This window comes from Scyliorhinus torazame, chromosome 13 (genome assembly GCF_047496885.1).
Source record: "Scyliorhinus torazame isolate Kashiwa2021f chromosome 13, sScyTor2.1, whole genome shotgun sequence".
Lineage (NCBI taxonomy): Eukaryota > Metazoa > Chordata > Chondrichthyes > Carcharhiniformes > Scyliorhinidae > Scyliorhinus > Scyliorhinus torazame.
Window position 1 is genome coordinate 187,441,171 of NC_092719.1, and position 17,505 is coordinate 187,458,675.

General features: G+C 47.6%; 1 protein-coding gene across 1 annotated transcript in view; it reads right to left on the reverse strand.

Moving 5' to 3' along the window:
• The window catches only part of atg7 (ATG7 autophagy related 7 homolog (S. cerevisiae)), a 190,483-nt gene that overhangs the window by 139,391 nt on the left and 33,587 nt on the right, over positions 1 to 17,505 (reverse strand). The window lies entirely within an intron of this gene.

Below are 17,505 nucleotides of genomic sequence, written 5' to 3' on the forward strand. Positions count from 1 at the left end.
TAAAAATATAATCTTTATTGTCACAAGTAGGCTTACATTACCACTGCAATGAAGTTACTGTGAAAAGCCCCTAGTCGCCACACTCCGGTGCCTGTTCGGGTACACAGAGGGAGAGTTCAGAATGTCCAAATTACCTAACAGCACGTCTTTTGTGGGAGGAAACCGGAGCACCTGGAGGAAACCCACGCAGACACGGAGAACGTGGAGACTCCGCACAGGCAGTGACCCAGCGGGGAATCGAACCTGGGACCTTGGCGCTGTGAAGCAACAGTGCTAATCACTACGCTACCGTGCCGTCCACTTCGCAGCATTTCATCCTTTCACCCGAGACTGTAACTCGCTGGGTTGGCCGGGCTCCAACTCGGCTTCTAATCACTTGAACAATCCCAGCTACCTAACTGGTCTGAGCACATCACCACCGCTCATGGGCTTTTCTTTGTTCCAACTCAACAGCACGGAGCTACCATTACTCCAACCCCAACCTTTCAGCATTATCGAGCAACAACTGGCATAGGGTTGCCAGCTGCTCGGAAATTCATGCTGCTGCATCTTACTGCTTCACCAGCCCAAACCAGCCTTGTAATAGGGGCTCTCTTTCGTGCTCCTCCCAGGTCCTGTGGTTGTTATTTCACACCGCACCACCATGCAGGCGTACTGCCCAATGCCTGCAGCTGCAGGAACACTGGACAACCACCTGTTCAATGCACCATCGTCTCCCGGAGTGGACATTCACCCATTCAACAAGTTGGGGAGTTGAATTGCATGTGAAAGCCCAAAAGCAAGCACAGCATGCATGTCAGTCGCCTTCCAGCCCAGTCTACCATCAATAGTGGAGAAACTCTTCCAGATTAAATCTGGTACAAAGTTAATCACTGGGAAAAAAATGGGCGAATAAATGTCAGCCGTCACAGATTCTTTAAAGGTAACTTGTGTCGGATAGAATCATGGAATTTACAGTGCAGTCATAAACTTGTTGAGTTTTGTGATGAAGTAATAAAGTGGGTTGATGCATGTCGTGAATGTTGTGAACTTGGATTTTTAAAAGGGGTTTAATGAAGACATAAATTTGGTATCATAATTAAACATGTTTACTTGATGAATGTAAGAAATTGTCGTATTTTATATTTTGTCGTATCATAGAATCCCTATAGCACAGTAGGCCATTCGGCCCATCAAGTCTGCACCAACTCTCCGAAAGAGCACCCCCACCTAAGCCCACTACCCACCCCATTTCCGTAACCCTGTAACCCCACTTAACCGCTGGATACTAAGGGGAAATTTAGCATGGTCAATCCACCTAACTTGCACATTTTAGTAATGCTATTAAAACCTGGGTTAAGGTGCTTAAAGAGGGTATGACTGCTAGAGCGGTGATTAAGGTGTCGTAAAAGTGAGATAATCATTGCTTTGCAGGTGAAGTGTTCTGCTAATAAATGTTGAGAACCATTCACTTGTTTTCAGATAGCTAGCTAATGGAATATTGTTTTAGGTTTGAAGGACCCCTGGGCTATAGATAATTTATGGGGGTTAGTGTGATTGTCCTGGCTAAACAGGTCAAGGGACATCTTTTAAGAAGAGATAAAAAAAGATGCCTTGTGCTTTGGGTACAGATGATGCAGTTACTGGGAGGAGCCCAGCGCAGTAGCGACAGTGCAGTAGCACAAGTGGATAGCACTGTGGCTTCACAGCGCCAGGGTCCCAGATTCGATTCCCCGCTGGGTCACTGTCTGCGTGGAGTCTGCACGTTCTCCCCGTGTGTGCGTGGGTTTCCTCCGGGTGCTCCGGTTTCCTCCCACAGTCCAAAGGTGTGCAGGTTAGGTGGATTGGCCATGATAAATTGCCCTTAGTGTCCAAAAAGGTTAGGAGGGGTTATTGGGTTAAGGGGATAGGGTGGAAGTGAGGGCTTAAGTGGGTCAGTGCAGACTCGATGGGCTGAATGGCCTCCTTCTGCACTGTATGTTCTATGAGCCAGGTCTGTCTGAAGAGTTAATAGATCCTAGAACTCTAATCTGAACAGTGTAAGTAAAACTCTGGTTGGTAACTTTATTCATGAGTGGTATTTAATATATTTTGTTTGCTTAATTGAAATAGAGTGGCAGGCTTAGGAAGTAAGTTAAGGTTTCTTCTTTTACTTGAGAACTGTTGTAACTGTTAACGGTAAAGCTATTTCTTTGTTGCTAAAATGGTTAATTCTGTGATTAAATTAAAGTTTGTTGTAACATAAAAGAAACCTATGGGTCAGAGTTATCACTTTTGTAGTGCAGTAACATTTTCTCACAGTTTGACAAATTGAAAATAGTTGGGCTCTCTCTCATTCAGGAACCTAATAATATAAAATGGTCTTAGATACAGAAAGCAGAGAGTAGGGATGGAAAGTTGTTTTTCAGACAGGAGGTAATTATGCTCTGCTGTCCTCCTGGAGTTAGTATTAGCATCGCCAATCTTTTTGATATATAGATTTAAAGGGCATAATTTCAAAGTTTTCAGATTACATTTATGTGGTGAACGATGTAGGGATTTGTGAAATGATGCAATTTGCTGGAAGAATGAGGAATCAATTTAAACAAAACTATGTAATCTTAAAGGGGTGCATGAACAGAGAGAGAGAGTCCTCCTGGGTTTACATACACAAAGCTTTGGACAAGCTGACAACGGTTGATAAACAAAAATTGTGAGATCCTGAGCTTTATAAAAAGACAGAGTACAAAAGCTAGTAGTTAGGCCTCAGCTGGAGTACAGTGTCCAATTCTAGGCATCACCCTCGAGGAAGGCCTTTGAGAGGGTGCAGCGATTTAGAAAGAAAGAATATCGAACCTTTCAGAGTCTCAGGGTGTCTCACCTACTGAAGCATTTTTGGAAGTGTTGTGATATGGGTGATGTTGTGAGTGATACAGCCCTCCCTCGGTACTGCACTACAGTGTCAGCTTAGATCCTTGGGTTCAAGTCTCCGGACTGGAACTTAACCCACAACCTTCCGACTCAGAGGAAATAATTTTGCCGACTAAACTACAGCTGACGCTTTAAATTCATTAGAAAAATACCAGCGGTGAAGGGCTCCAGTTATATGCAGAGACTGGAGAAGCAGGGTTTGGTTTCCTTAGATCAGAAAAGTTAAGGAGAGAGTTAATAGAGGTGTTTGAAACTATCAAGTAAATTCCATTGGCAGGAGGGTTAGAAACAAGAGGACACGGATTTAGGGTAATTGGCAAAATAACCCTAAGAGAGATTTGGAATTCACTGCCTGAAAGAAAGGGTGGTGGAGGTAGATTCACTTTTAAAGTAGTCAATTTATGCTAAATTTGTATAGATCACTGATCAAGCTGCACCTAGAGTAACGCATGGTGTTCTGGTCCACACACTATACAAAGAACATGGAAGCACTGGAGAAAAGGCAAAAAAAAAAAAGAGGATGGCACAAGACTTGAGAGATTACTGCTATTGGGAAAGATCGAGCTAGTTGGATGTTATTCTTCTTTAGAATAGAGAATATTCAGAGTCAGATGTCTTCAAAATTGTGATGGGTGGATTACACGTGGGGAGAATGTCGCCGCATGTGGGAGGATACAAAACTAGGGGTCGTAAATACAAGAGAATCATTATTACATCCAATAGGGGAAAAAAGGGGGATTTCTTTACTCGAGAGTGGTTACCACAGGAAGTGTTTGAGGCAAATCGCTTAGATGCTTCTAAAAATAAACTAATCGGGTGCACAAGAGAAAAGCAGATTTTTAAAAAAATATATATATTTTATTGAAATTTTTTTTCCCTGAGCAACATTTTTCCCGCTTACAAAACAAGCGAAACGATAACAATAACAAAACAGAAATGTTTTAACTTTTTAACAATAATAATAATAATAATATACAAGTAACAAAACCTCGTACTCTATTGACCTATACTCAACTAAGCCTCCTCCTCCCCCCCCCCCCCTCCCCCCTGGGTTGCTGCTGCTGGTCATCTGTCTTCCCTCTAACGTTCCCCTAGGTAGTCGAGAAATGGCTGCCACCGCCTGGTGAACCCTTGAGCCGATCCTCTCAGGGCAAACTTTATCTGCTCCAGTTTAATAAACCCCGCCATATCGTTTACCCAGGCCTCCAGTCCGGGGGGTTTCGCCTCCTTCCACATGAGTAGGATCCTGCGCCGGGCTACGAGGGACGCAAAGGCCACGACATCGGCCTCTTTCGCCTCCTGCACTCCCGGCTCTTCCGCAACTCCAAATAGAGCTAACCCCCAGCCTGGTTTGACCCGGGCCTTCACCACCTGCGAAATCACTCCCGTCACTCCCTTCCAATACCCTTCCAGTGCCGGGCACGCCCTGAGAAAAGCAGATTGAATGACAGGCTGAGAAATTAGGTGATAGAATGGCTCGGTCGAATGGCCTGTTCCCGTGCAGTACATTCTATGTCATTCTAAATGAGGTTGGCTGTATCTTTGAAAAGGACGAATTTTCAGAAATATGAGGAAAGAGCAGGAGAATGGGATTAGTTGCTTAGCTCTTTCAAAGATAGCACAGCTATTATAATTCTATGATATACAAACCACAGATTTCCCATAATCTAATGAATGCTTAGTGTCAGTTTAGTACATAATCAATTGCTCTGCATGCTGAGTTTCCATAGTATTGTTTAACAAATAATCAAGAACTGTCAATCCTGCTGCATTTCTGAGACTGCAGAAAGCATACTTTGGGAGGAAGTAGGCCACCATAAGATTAATCACACTTGTCTGCCTGATGGTGAAATCTATTGCTTCCAGCACAAAGGGATGGATTTCTTTGCAACATAGCAAACAGGACTTGCATTTTATGATAGATACAGGTATATTGGATCATCAAATTGAAGCTGACACAATCTGCTTTTCCATTCATTTACTCTAGCTGGCTCAGTTAGAATGGAGGGCAGCAGGCTACATTTATTCAGCAACAGCGGCAGTTGGTTCAATAATTATTTTGTTACGTTTTAAGCACTGAAATCAACCAATTTGTCAGTCTGCTATTCAGTCCATTCAGCGCTGCACATCACAGCATCAATCGAATGCATCACACAAAAGAGGCTTCTAAGGTTTTGGAAAACCTATGAAAATGCACAAGTCTAAAAAGCTTTGATGAGAAATCAAACGCGAGAGAACACAATTCCAAAAAAAGCTCTCACGTTGAATATATAACGTAGGATCAATATCACTAAGTTCCCTCCCCTTCGAATGCAGCACATCTAGAGAAACCGCAAGTTATCAAAAGTAGAAATTGATCTGATTTCAAATACATTGAAGCAAGTTCCCAGAGATTTATTTTTTTTTAAAGTAAGTTTTGTTTGCATTTTTAGAAATGGAAGTAGGGAGGTGGCTTGCAGAACATGCAGAGGTGGGAAAACAAATCATTCTTGTGAGAAAATGCCTGAATCTCCAGAGATGCTACCAATATGATCATTTTTTGTAGCAGCCTTAACATACTCTTGACCCAGTGGAGGGAGCATGCTGGGCACCTACTGTCGGGTAGTTGTAAACATGTCAAAACACTGATCGGTTTCCAATTAAGTGGTCAGGTCAGTCTTTTGAGATCACTCCTCTCTTTTCAGCACAAGAGTCCTATAATAATATCATGGCTGTGTTGTAATTCACTGACTGACCAACAAGAGTCTCCTTTGTATACAAGTGAATGCTAGAGTCAGGTGACCTCAGACTGACTGGAGACCTGGAAGCACGAGGTTGCTTTTGCATGTTAATACTGTTATTACTGGATAAAAGCAAAATTACTGTGGATGCTGGAATCTGAAACAAAAGAGAAAAGTCTGGAAAATCTCAGTAAGTCTGGCATCTGTAGGGAGAGAAAAGAGCTAACGTTTCGAGTCCGATGACTCTTTGTCAAAGCTGCTTTGACAAAGAGTCATCGGACTCGAAACGTTAGTTCTTTTCTCTCCCTACAGATGCTGCCAGACTTGCTGAGATTTTCCAGTATTTTCTCTTTCGTTTTTAATATTGTTATTCATCTGCTGTTTTGTACATAGTTGACCCACAGTTAACGTTAATAAATCGTTTATAGCTTTAGCTACAAGTGTTCTTGTAATATAAATCAGGCCATCCAACAAGAACATTACAAGTCCCACCTCCTCAAACGGACCACAAAGTGTCCGATCTCAGCGCTGACCCAGTTGTACTCTCACCTCGGAGTCAGACAGTTGTGGATTCAAATGCCCTTCAAGACATGAGCACAAAAATCTAGACTGACATTCCAGTGCAGCACTGAGGGAATTGTTGGAGATATCAACTTTTGCATAAGGCCCCAGCAAGAATTTACAGCAGGCATTCAACAAAACTCCACACAAAAGGTTACCAACAATAATCAGAGTGCATGGAATTGCAGATATGCTGACTTGGATAGGGAACTGACAATGAGTAGTGGTGCCCCACGGATTTGTACTGGGGCTACAGCTTTTCATTACATTTATAAATGGTTTGGACTCGGGGATAAGGATCCATACATCTAAGTTTGCTAATGACATTAACATTAACATAGAAAATAGGAGGTGTAGGCCATTCGAGCCTGCTCCGTCATTCGACGTGACCATGGCTGCTCCTCTATCTCGATGCCATGCTCCAGCACTCTGCCCGTAGGCCTTCACACCATAAAGTGATACAGTAAATGGAAGCAAAATGCTGCAAAGGGATATTGATAGATTAGTTAAATGGGAAAAACTGTGTTCAACATGATTGTGAGGTCATCCACCTTGGACTTAAGAAAGATAGAAGAGTATATTTCTTTTTTTTTAAAAATATGTTTTATTGAAATTTTTTTCCCAAACAACAGTTTTTCCCCTCTTACAAAGCAAACGCAACAATAACAATACAGAAATTTTTAACAATACACAAGTAACAAAACCCCTTTATCTTTGACCTAAACTAAACTAAACCCCCCCCCCCCCGGGTTGCTGCTGCTGGTCATCTGTCTTCCCTCTAACGTTCCCCTAGGTAGTCGAGAAATGGCTGCCATCGCCTGGTGAACCCTTGAGCCGATCCTCTCAGGGCAAACTTTATCTGCTCCAGTTTAATTAACCCCGCCATATCATTTACCCAGGCCTCCAGTCCGGGAGGTTTCGCCTCCTTCCACATGAGTAGGATCCTGCGCCAGGCTACTAGGGACGCAAAGGCCACAACGTCGGCCTCTTTCGCCTCCTGCACTCCCGGCTCTTCCGCAACTCCAAATAGAGCTAACCCCCAGCCTGGTTTGACCCGGGACTTCACCACCCGCGGAATCACTCCCGTCACTCCCTTCCAATACCCTTCCAGTGCCGGGCACGCCCAAAACATATGTGCGTGGTTTGCCGGGCTCCCGCCACACCTCCCACATTTGTCCTCCACTCCAAAGAACCTGCTCAATCTTGCTCCCGTTATGTGTGCTCTATGTAGCACCTTAAATTGAATCAGGCTAAGCCTGGCGCATGAGGAAGAGGAATTTACCCTGCTTAGGGCATCAGCCCACATACCCTCCTCTATCTCCTCCCCTAGTTCTTCTTCCCACTTTCCTTTTAGTTCGCCCACCGACTCCTCCCCCTCTTCCCTCATCTCTCGGTAAATCTCTGACACCTTGCCCTCTCCGACCCACACCCCTGAAAGCACCCTGTCCTGTATCCCCTGTGTCGGGAGCAACGGAAATTCCCTCACCTGTTGTCTAGTAAACGCCCTCACCTGCATATATCTCAAGAAATTTCCCCGGGGCAACTTATACTTTTCCTCCAATGCTCCCAAGCTCGCAAAAGTCCCATCTATAAATAAATCTCCCACCCTCCTAATTCCCAACTGGTACCAGCTCTGAAATCCTCCATCCATTCTTCCTGGGGCGAACCTATGGTTGTTCCTGATTGGGGACCCCACCAGGGCTCCCCGCACCCCTCTCTGTCGCCTCCACTGTCCCCAGATATTCAATGTTGCCGCCACCACCGGGTTCATGGTAAACTTTTTAGGTGAGATCGGTAGCGGCGCCGTCACCAGCGCCTCTAAACTCGTCCCTTTACAGGACTTTCTCTCCAGTCTTTTCCACGCCGCTCCCTCACCCTCCATCATCCATTTACGTATCATTGCCACATTGGCAGCCCAATAATAATCACCCAAGTTCGGTAGTGCCAATCCTCCTCTGTCCCTACTACGCTGAAGGAACCCCCTCCTTACTCTCGGAACTTTCCCTGCCCACACGAAGCTCGTGATGCTCCTGTCTATTTTATTAAAAAAGGTCTTGGTGATTAGTATAGGGAGACATTGAAATACAAATAAGAACCTCGGGAGGACCATCATCTTAATTGCTTGCACCCTGCCCGCCAGCGATAGAGGCTGCATGTCCCACCTCTTGAAGTCCTCCTCCATTTGTTCTACCAACCGTGTCAGATTAAGTCTGTGCAAGGTTCCCCAGCTCCTAGCGATCTGAATCCCCAGGTATCGGAAGTTTCTTTCCACTTTCCTTAGAGGCAAGCCTTCTATCTCTCTACTCTGGTCCCCTGGATGTATCACAAATAATTCACTCTTCCCCATGTTTAGCCTATACCCCGAGAAATCCCCGAACCCCCTCAAAATTCGCATAACCTCTATCATCCCCCCCCGCTGGGTCCGACATGTATAACAATAGGTCATCCGCGTATAACGAGACTCGGTGTTCTTCTCCCCCTCTAATCACCCCTCTCCATTTCCTGGAGTCTCTCAACGCCATGGCAAGAGGTTCAATTGCCAACGCGAACAACAATGGAGACAGCGGGCATCCCTGTCTTGTTCCCGTATATAGTCGGAAATACTCCGATCTATGTCGACCTGTAACTACGCTTGCCGTTGGAGCCCCATAAAGAAGTCTAACCCAGCTAATAAACCCGTTCCCAAACCCAAACCTCCTTAACACTTCCCATAAATACTCCCACTCCACCCTATCAAATGCCTTCTCTGCGTCCATTGCCGCCACTATCTCTGCCTCCCCCTCCACTGGGGGCATCATTATCACCCCTAATAGTCGTTGCACGTTAACATTCAGTTGTCTCCCTTTTACGAACCCTGTCTGGTCTTCGTGCACCACCCCCGGGACACAGTCCTCTATCCTCGATGCCAGTACCTTTGCCAGCAATTTGGTGTCCACGTTCAATAGTGAAATAGGTCTATAGGACCCGCACTGCAACGGATCTTTGTCCCTCTTCAAAATTAGCGATATCGTCGCCTCCAACATCGTCGGGGGTAGAGTCCCCCCTTCCCTGGCCTCATTGAACGTCCTCGCCATCAACGGGGCCAACAAGTCCACATATTTTCTGTAATACTCCACCGGGAACCCGTCTGGTCCTGGGGCCTTCCCTGCTTGCATGCTTCCCAGTCCCTTAATAACCTCGTCCACCCCAATCGGTGCCCCCAGGCCTACCACCCCCTGCTCCTCCACTTTCGGGAACCTCAATTGGTCCAGGAACTGCCGCATCCCCTCCTCTCCCTCTGGGGGTTGAGACCTATACAGTTCCTCATAGAAGGTCTTGAACACCTCATTTATCTTTCCTGCCCTTCGCACCGTGTCTCCCCTTTCGTCTCTAATTCCTCCTATCTCCCTCGCTGCTGCCCTCTTTCGCAATTGATGAGCCAACAGGCGACTAGCCTTTTCCCCATATTCATACATCCTCCCCTGTGCCTTCCTCCACAGTACCTCCGCCTTTCTGGTGGTCAGAAGGTCAAATTCCGTCTGGAGCCGTCTCCTCTCCCTGTACAATTCCTCCTCCGGGGTCTCTGCAAATTCCCTATCCACCCTTAAAATCTCCCCCAGTAATCTTTCCCTTTCCTTGGCCTCTGTTTTCCTTTTGTGGGCCCCAATGGAGATCAGCTCTCCTATGACCACCGCTTTTAGTTCTTCCCATACCACTCCCACAGGGACCTCGCCGTCGTCATTGACCTCCAGGTATCTCTCAATACACCCCAGCACTCTTGCACACACTCCCTCATCCGCCATCAGTCCCACATCTAATCGCCAGAGTGTTCTCTGCTTCCTTTCCTCTCCTAATTCCAGGTCCACCCAATGTGGGGCATGAGTACTATGGCTATGGCTGAGTACTCAGCTTCTTCCACCCTAGAGATCAACGACCTTCCCAAAACAAAAAAATCTATCCGGGAGTACACTTTATGGACATGGGAGAAGAAGGAAAATTCCCTAGCCCTAGGTCTAAGAAATCGCCATGGATCCACTCCCTCCATTTGGTCCATAAACCCCTTAAGTACCTTGGCCGCTGCCGGCCTTCTTCCGGTCCTTGAGCTGGATCTATCTAGCCCCGGGTCCAGCACCATATTAAAGTCCCCTCCTAAAATCAAGTTTCCTACCTCCAGGTCCGGTATACGCCCCAGCATCCGTCTCATAAATCCCGCATCGTCCCAGTTTGGGGCATACACATTAACCAACACGACCCCCATTCCCTCCAGCCTGCCACTCACCATTTCATATCTACCTCCGCTATCTGCTACGATGTTCTTTGCTTCAAATGCTACCCGTTTCCCCACCAACATGGCCACCCCTCTATTCTTTGCGTCCAGTCCTGAGTGGAACACCTGTCTCACCCATCCTTTCCTTAGCCTAACTTGGTCCGCCACCTTTAGGTGCGTCTCTTGGAGCATAACCACGTCTGCCCTTAGTCCTTTCAAATGCGCGAGCAATCGGGCCCTTTTTATCGGTCCGTTCAGGCCTCTCACGTTCCACGTGATCAGCCTCACTAGGGGGCTACCTGCCCCCCTCCCGTGTCGACTAGCCATTACCTTCTCTAGGCCAGTCCCATATCCCGCCTCCGCGCTCCCGCTCGCTCCCCCAGCCTCGCGCACCATCCCCGCCCACCCACTCTTTAGCCATTTCCTTTTGGATTTCCGCAGCAGCAACCCAGTTGTCCCCACTCCTCCCCCCCTCTCCGCTAGATCTCTTTCTAGCATGATTGCTCCCCCCATATTACTTCCTAAGTCAGCTGACTTCAACTGACCCCGGCTACTCCTGCTCACTCCTCGACCCCCCCCCCTGTGGGGAACTCCCATCCGCCTTGCGCCTGTCTTCCCGCCTTATTCTTTCTGGCGCGGGAACATCCCTTTACCTGACCCGCCTCTTATGGCGCAGCTCCCTTTCCCCTCCCCCTCCCCTTCCCCATTCTCCAACTATGTCCCGTCTTTCCCCCCTCACCGGCGCCCACATTTCCCCAATGTCTCCCCCCTTCACAATTTACTTCTCAATTAACTTCAACCATAACATTAACAATAACATTTCCTGCAGCATCAGTCCCTCAGTTCCGATCCAATTTCTCTTCTTTGATGAAGGTCCATGCTTCCTCCGCCGTCTCAAAATAATGGTGTCTCTCCTGATATGTGACCCATAGTCTTGCCGGCTGCAGCATCCCGAACTTCACCTTCCTTTTATGCAACACCTCTTTGGCTCGGTTGAATCTCGCCCTCCTTCGCGCCACCTCCGCACTCCAATCCTGGTATACCCGTACCACTGCATTCTCCCATCTGCTACTCCGCACCTTTTTAGCCCATCTCAGGACCTCTTCTCTATCCTTAAGGCGGTAAAATCACACGATTATCGCCCTGGGTGGTTCTCCCGCTTTTGGTCTTCTCGCCGGAATCCGATTTGCCCACTCCACCTCCAAGGGGCCCGTAAGGGCCTCAGCACCCATCAGTGAGCTCAGCATCGTACTTGCGTACGCTCCACAGTCCACCCCTTCCACACCCTCAGGGAGACCCAGTATCCGAAGGTTCTTCCTTCGCGCTCCATTTTCTAGGGCTTCGATCCTTTCAGTACACTTTTTATGAAGTGCCTCGTGCGTCTGTGTCTTAACCGCCAGGCCCAGGATCTCGTCCTCAATATCTGTCACCTTCTGCTCCACCACGCGGAGCTCTGTCTCCTGGGTTTTTAATGTCTCCTTGAGCCCCTCAATTGCCTGTAGCAACGGGGTCAGCACCTCCCTCTTCAGCAGCTCCACGCACGGTCTCACAATTTCATCCTGCTCAGGCCCCCATGTCGCCTGTGCTTTCTCCACCGCCATCTTGTACTTCTCTCTTTCTGACCCTTTGGTCGACGATTCCTCGCGCTGCAGCCGCCGCCGCCGCCGGTTTTTTCCTCCTTTGTTTGGTGGGGACTCCCTTCTCACACACCCCACATCAGGTTGCGTCGTCGAAAAATTCCCCGTTGGGGCTCTTAAAAGAGCCCGAAGGTCCGTCGGAGCTGGAGCCGCCGAAGCGTGCGGCTAGCTAGGCATCACCGCAGCCGGAAGTCCCTTCAGTGGCCTTGATGAGGTCTTTTCTCAGTTGTTCCCTCTGCTGCTAGAATTCACCTTTGATACAGGCCCTCAGGTCAGCTTGCAGCTTTAAGCTTGCCCTTCCCCCGCCTGCATGCTGGAAGAGGCCCTGTTTATCCTGCATTTGCAGCCAAATCTTTTACTGTTTCTGCCGTGTCTGGCAACCCAGAGACATACCCTTCCTGGGGGACACTGTCTGGGGAATATTGCAGCCTTCTTCCCACACCGGGAAATGTCAAACAAATGCCGTGGGGGCCCTGTAAAAGAGCCCAAAAGTCCGTTCCAAGCAGGAGCTGCCGAATATGCGACCTAGCTCTGCATAGCCGCACCCGGAAGCAGAAGAGTATATTTCTAAGCTGAGAATTGATGATGGGCAGATGAATTTGGGTGGCAAAGCACAGGAATCAGGAAATGCCAGTATTCAGGTACAAACAAAAAACCCAAAAAGTTAATAGAATGTTGTTCTTTTTCTCAAACGGGTTGGAATACAAAAGAGTAGAAATGATATTTCATCTTATGGATGCACAGGTGTCTTGTTCGACCACATTTGAAGCACTTCATTAAATTCTTGGCACTGCACCTCAAAAAGGATAGGCTGGCCCTGGATATCAGCCACGATTGAATGGCGGAGCAGACTCGATGGGCCGAATGGCCTAATTCTGCTCCTATGACGTCTGGTCTTATGGGTGGGGTGCAGCACAGATTCACCAGAATGATACTGAGGCTAAAAGGATTAAATTATAAGAACACATTTCATAGACTGGGTTCGTGCTGCTTTGAGTATAGAAGATTAAGGGATCTAAAATTGAAGTGTTTACAATGATTGAAGGATTCGGAAGGGTAAACAGAGAAACTATTTTTGCTGATGGGAGAGTCCAGAAGAAATTTAAATTAGAACTCGGCCACTTCCTAACACAAAGAGGAGTGGAAATCTATACCTCAGAAAGCTGTTGATGTCAGATCAATTGACAATTCCAGAACGGAGATGAATAGATCTGTAGAAGGGCCATTCGGATCTGAAACGTTAATTCTTTGTTTCTTGCCACAGATGCTGCAAGGCCTGGTCAGCATTTTCTGCTTTTATTTCAGAATTCCAGCATTTGCAGTATTTTGCTTTTATTAATAGGTTTTTGTTAGACAAGGGTAACAGAAACAAAGTGTGAAGATGGACTTAAAGTACAGACCAGCCAAGGCCCAATGTAGCAGTTGGGAGAGATTTGAGGGATTGAATGGCCGACACCTATTCCTATGTATAATATTGATGTGAAGATGCCGGCGTTGGACTGGGGTGAGCACAGTACGAAGTCTTACAACACCAGGTTAAAGTCCAACAGGTTTGTTTCGATGTCACTAGCTTTCGGAGCGCTGCTCCTTCCTCAGGTGAATGAAGAGGTCTGTTCCAGAAACACATATATAGACAAATTCAAAGATGCCAAACAATGCTAGGAATGCGAGCATTAGCAGGTGATTAAATCTTTACAGATCCAGAGATGGGGTAACCCCAGGTTAAAGAGGTGTGAATTGTCTCAAGCCAGGACAGTTGGTAGGATTTTGCAGGCCAGATGGTGGGGGATGAATGTAATGCGACATGAATCCCAGGTCCCGGTTGAGACCGCACTCATGTGTGCGGAACGTGACACGGAGGAATTCATCAGGCGAATGAGGCTCCGGGAATTCTTCCACAGACCCCAAGAGGCCAACAGCGAACCCAAGCAGATTACCAATGAACCGGAACAGCAGACCGAGAGATCTGCAGTGCGGCAACCGAAGAGGAAAGAGTCGAATTGGACCCCTCCGGAAGGCCGCTGCCCTAGACTCGACATGTATGCTCAAGCCGTCAGGAGTGGCGTCAATGCCAGATTCATCAGTCGCATTCACAAGACAGCCCCGAACGTCACCCAAGCACAACGCAATGCCATCCGCGCTCTCAAGACCAACCACAGCCTTGTCATCAAACCAGCAGACAAAGGGGGGGCCACTGTCGTACTGAACAGAACGGACTACTGCAAAGAAGTATACCGACAACTGAACAACCAAGAACACTACAGACAGTTACCCGCAGATCCGACCAAGGAACACATCCGCCAACTTAACAGACTGATCAAGACCTTGGATCCAGATCTTCAGAGCACCCTACGTGCTCTCATCCCACGTACTCCCCGCATTGGAGATCTCTACTGCCTCCCGAAAATACATAAGGCCAACACACCAGGCCGCCCTAGCGTTTCAGGCAATGGGACCCTGTGAGAGAACCTCTCTGGCTACATCGAGGGCATCTTGAAACCCATCGTATAAGGTACACCCAGCTTCTGTCGCGACACGACGGACTTCCTACAGAAACTCAGCACCCATGGACCAGTTGAACCAGGAACATTCCTCATCACAATGGACGTCTCGGCACTCTACACCAGCATCCCCCATGACGACGGCATTGCTGCAACAGCCTCAGTACTCAACACCGACAACTGCCAATCTCCAGACGCAATTCTGCAACTCATCCGCTTCATTCTGGATCACGTCTTCACCTTCGACAACAAGTTCTTCATCCAGACGCACGGAACAGCCATGGGGACCAAATTCGCACCCCAATACGCCAACATCTTCATGCACAAGTTTGAACAGGACCTACTCACCGCACAGGACATTCAACCGATGTTATACACCAGATACATCGATGACATTTTTTTCCTTTGGACCCACGGCGAAGAATCACTGAAACGACTACACGATGACATTAATAAGTTCCATCCAACCATCAGGCTCACCATGGACTACTCTCCAAAATCAGTTGCATTCTTGGACACACTCGTCTCCATCAAGGACAGTCACCTCAGCACTTCGCTTTACCGCAAACCCACGGATAACCTCATGATGCTCCACTTCTCCAGCTTCCACCCTAAACACATTAAAGAAGCCATCCCCTATGGACAAGCGCTCCGTATACACAGGATCTGCTCAGACGAGGAGGAGCGTAACAGACATCTACAGACGTTGAAAGATGCCCTCGTACGAACGGGATATGGCACTCGACTCATCGATCGACAGTTCCAACGCGCCACAGCGAAAAACCGGACCGACCTCCTCAGAAGACAAACATGGGACACAACCGACAGAATACCCTTCGTCGTCCAGTACTTCCCCGGAGCGGAGAAACTACGTCATCTTCTTCACAGCCTTCAACACGTCATTGATGACGATGAACATCTTGCCAAGGTCATCCCCACACCCCCACTACTTGCCTTCAAACAACCGCGCAACCTCAAACGAACCATTGTTTGCAGCAAACTACCCAGTCTTCAGAACAGTGACCACGGCACCACACAACCCTGTCATGGCAATCTCTGCAAGACTTGCCAGATCATCGACATGGATACCACTATTGCACGTGAGAACACCACCCACCAGGTACGCGGTACATACTCGTGCGACTTGGCCAACGTTGTCTACCTCATACGCTGCAGGAAAGGATGTCCCGAAGCGTGGTACATTGGCGAGACCATGCAGACGCTGCGACAACGAATGAACGGACATCGCGCAACAATCACCAGGCAGGAATGTTTCCTTCCAGTCGGGGAACACTTCAGCAGTCAAGGGCATTCAGCCTCTGATCTCCGGGTAAGCGTTCTCCAAGGCGGCCTTCAGGACCCGCGACAACGCAGAATCGCCGAGCAGAAACTTATAGCCAAGTTCCGCACACGAGTGCGGCCTCAACCGGGACCTGGGATTCATGTCGCATTACATTCATCCCCCACCATCTGGCCTGCAAAATCCTACCAACTGTCCTGGCTTGGTACAATTCACACCTCTTTAACCTGGGGTTACCCAATCTCTGGATCTGTAAAGATTTAATCACCTGCTAATGCTCGCATTCCTAGCATTGTTTGGCATCTTTGAATTTGTCTATATATGTGTTTCTGGAACAGACCTCTTCATTCACCTGAGGAAGGAGCAGTGCTCCGAAAGCTAGTGACATCGAAACAAACCTGTTGGACTTTAACCTGGTGTTGTAAGACATCGTACTATGTATAATATGCTGTCTTACAAACAGCACTAAAGAATTCAAAACAGGTCAGAACACGTTAAACTCATCAAGCTAAATAATACACGCAATCAACCCCAGAATGGAAATGGGAAAGGAGCATTTGCCATCCAATATCTTTATGTGCTGGGAACGTCTGTTTCTAATGAGACATACACCGAAGACACCAAATGATACAAAACAGTACTGCTAACAAAGATCCAATAAGTCGCGTAATGGGAAGAAAGTATAAAATGTGGATCCCATTATGGAGGAATCTGCTGTCACATCAGCTATGGGAACAACATTAGAACAAACATTATTTTTTCATTTGGGTTACATAGAATTTACAGTGCAGAAGGAGGCCATTCGGCCCATCGAGTCTGCACCGGCTCTTGGAAAGAGCACCCCACCCAAGGTCAACACCTCCACCCTATCCCCATAACCCAGTAACCCCACCCAACACGAAGGGCAATTTTGGACACTAAGGGCAATTTATCATGGCCAATCCACCTAACCTGCACATCTTTGGACTGTGGGAGGAAACCGGAGCACCCGGAGGAAACCCACGCACACACAGGGAGGATGTGCAGACTCCGCACAGACAGTGAGCCAGGCCGGAATCGAACCTGGGACCCTGGAGCTGTGAAGCAATTGTGCTATCCACAATGCTACCGTGCTGCCCATTAGAATCATATAGGGGGATTTGAAAACTCACAGTAAAACAGTTGGGCCCCTCTCTTCACAAGGATTTAAAACTTAAAATACACACATTCTTCTATTCCTAACTATTACTACTTCTATGAACCATGGAGATGGCTGTGAATGACTACTCCCGTCTCACTGGCAAAAAATCATACCAGCAAATTTACCATCTGATGCGGTAAGAAAGATGTTTCAGTCCCATACTACAAGGTTACATATGATCATAGAATAGCTACAGTGTAGAAGGAGGTCAATCAGCCCATTGAGTCTGCACCGGCCCTCTGAAAAAGCACCCTACCCAAGCCCACTCCCCTGCCACATCCCCGTAACACCACCTAACCGTTGGACACTAATGGGCAATTTAGTATGGTCTAGCCACCTAACCTGTACATCTTTGGACTGCGGGAGGAAACCGGAGCAACCAGAGGAAACTCACACAGACACGGGGAGAACGTACGGACTCCAGACAGTCATCCAAGGTCAGAATCAAACCTGGGTCTCTGGTGCAGTGAG